The following is a 3,093-nucleotide window of genomic DNA, read 5'->3' as shown; positions in this document are numbered from 1 at the left end:
GGAATGGGCCCCGCCTCCCGACGGCTCTGATTGGACCGTCATTTAAACTCAAGAGGTCCGGAAGTTTGTAACGCACTGCAGTGAAACAGACCGTCTGTGAAGCTATTTGAAAAGTCGAAGACGTCGAAAGAGTCCGACTGTATTTAATCAACAGAATAAAATGCACATGTGCGTGCGTTAAGATACAAGATCATCGTGACCAAAATAGAGAACCAACTTTATGTTAGTTCAGCATTGCAGTGTGTAATGGTAGTGGTTGATGGAGGTGGTGAAATGATGATGTCTCCCTAGTAAAGTAAAACATTACACTATAATAAATAAATGGCAAGAGCTAGTTTGCAAATAATACAACATTTAAATGGGTCTTACTATATAATATACAGGAATAATATAAAATACCAAAAGTATTATCCTACTGTTTCATATAGGTGAGGTTTATCATAGTTAACATGTATTCGAATATACATGTTAAGACAAATTTATGCTTTACCATCAGTAACTGATTTTGTTCATCAGTAACACTTGTTCTACTTTGCTGATCCTCCTCAGTCTGTATGATCCAATAGTGGATCCAAGCCAAGTGTCAGACACATTATGTGTACAAAAGTGAACGAGTTAACTACTCTTCCCATAATCCATTGCTGACCTTTAACGACTTCGGTAAAAGATGTGTCATATATTGTGTTTGGTTTTGTGCGTGTGTGTGTGTGTCTGTGTGTGTGTCTGTGTGTTTGTGTGCGTGTGTGTGTGTGTGTGTGTGTGTGTGTGTGTGTGTGTGTGTGTGTGTGTGTGTGTGTGTGTGTGTGTGTGTGTGTGTGTGTGTCAGTAGCAGCGTTTACATGGACACATCTGATCCGATTAGAAGTGGAAGAACAGCTCAATCGGAATAGAAAAGGATCAGATTCTATGCGGAATAGAAGAGGTGGTGTAGTCCGCTTTAATAGACATGTATACACTTATTCCGATTAGTTTGGGGTGGGTGCGGCTACTTTTTAACTTAGAGCAGCTGCAGTAGTTTGCAATTGGTCCACTCCGTCGATACATTTATGCACAAAGAACTTGACCTGACATGAATTTGCAATATTTATATATATATTCAATCCATACATAAATGCAATTTAATAGACTATTGATTATTATTAATTTTATTTTTATTATTTATATATGTATACAATCCATATATCAATACGTTTGGTACAGCATGTTTACAATTTATACATTTAATACAATCTTTATCTATGTATACAATTTGATATGGGTACTATATGCAAAATGTACATGTGTTTTCCACCCCAACCCGGTGCAAACTTTGATAAACATTGAGTGATTCCTCTTCTGGAGTTAGCTGTGCAGCTAAGATATCCTTTAATCAGCCATGGAAGGAGTGGATATGCAGGATCACCAACGATGACTAGCCTGATGCTCTCTCCCTCAATGATTTTATCCCCCTAAAATAGTAAGACAGAAGTAAAACATAACTTAATGCCACTGTATATCACAGACAAGTTATAATATGCTTGTTAAACCCAAAATCAAGTCTTTCAAGTCCATGAGCTGCAAGTGGTCATCACCACCACTGGGGTTGCTTTGGCCCCTTTTGGGGTCTGTGGATCATGGACTACATGGCCTATTAGACCTTTGTGTTTATGTCAAGGGAAGACGATTGTTAACATGCCAAAGTAAATCCAGACAATGTGGGGGGTGTTTCATAATCATAAGAACCGATAAGTTCACATTAAGAGCTTAAAGGAGAAATCCGGTGTAAAATGGATCTGGGATATGTTAAGTATGATAACGAGTTGGAATGTTCGTTTGGGAGCAAAAAAGCGCGTATAGACGCATTCTTAAGTTGGCTGTTTTTAGCCGATTTTACCAAAACGCTATAAACTTGGAACGATGGGGGCATGTGTTATGGTAAAAACTAAATCGTTATTATAAACCACTCAAAGGCTAGAAGTAGCCCGACACTTCTTTGGTAGCAGGCCTATACTAAAGGTCTTAACATATAAAACGAGGCATTGATAACTTTGTAAGTCTATCAGGGACTCGATTGGCGAACACAGAGCTTGCGTGTTGTTGACGGACGGCACAATCTCTGTGTTCGTCAATCTACTTATCGAGTCTTAAAAAGTTAATGCACACCCTGCAGCCAATCAGAATTGAGTATTCCCCCAGACCGTGGTATAAAGGTAGTTAACACAATTAAGTTCCTCTCACACTTCAAATAAAGTAACTAAATGTGCGCAAACACCAACAAATATTGTAAGTGAATTTCAAAATAAAATTCTATATATTTGAAATGAACACAATTTACAATTATATTATTTCACTTATGAAAATCCGAACATCATCATAAAATATGAACGTAAATAAAGCAAATAGGCATTTAGGCTCCTACAATGAGTACTTTCATGAGAGCAGTGTGTTATGGTTTATGAGGTGAATGTTTCTATGTACATCCATCTGTTCACAGTTCAACTATCACCAAACTACTCCACCCATCTATGAACCTCCACCTATACACAGTACAACGTTTTCTTCTAAGTTTTTGTTTAGATTAAAATAGACACTGGCTGCATGATTCTTGATCAAATAAGAATCACAATTTTCTAGCTTAGAATTGAGATGCCGATTCTCTCCAGATTTGTTTTCAATTCAAATGTAGACCGCACTAATTTAACAGATACAGGAGGAAATAGAACAACAAATATCACCTGTTGAAAAACAGGAAGGGTACATGCTTCATGAATCAGACACTGAACATTGAGACGATCAGTATCTCGTCTTCTCAACCTACAACCTTTGAACGCATCTTTCTGTGATGAGAGAGGTATGCCTCTTAAAATATCAACCAGTCAATATAACAAGTCTGTCTACATTGTGAGGCATCAGTGAGGAGTGGAGATATGTCACAATGTTCTGAACTGAACAACCTTCTGAAGGGAGCAAATGATCCCAACAGCTTCTGTATTGAGAGGATTCAGTTATAATGGAGTCATTGAACAGATTACTACAGACCTCACGGTGAAATGTCCTCAAGACAAAGAAACGCTGTGTGCGGACGGTTCTCCTCTTCATGAAAAAGGCACAAGG

Source organism: Gadus morhua, chromosome 15, assembly GCF_902167405.1.
Source record: "Gadus morhua chromosome 15, gadMor3.0, whole genome shotgun sequence".
NCBI lineage: Eukaryota > Metazoa > Chordata > Actinopteri > Gadiformes > Gadidae > Gadus > Gadus morhua.
The sequence above is the reverse complement of the archived record's forward strand: the minus strand, read 5'-3'. Positions refer to the sequence as shown.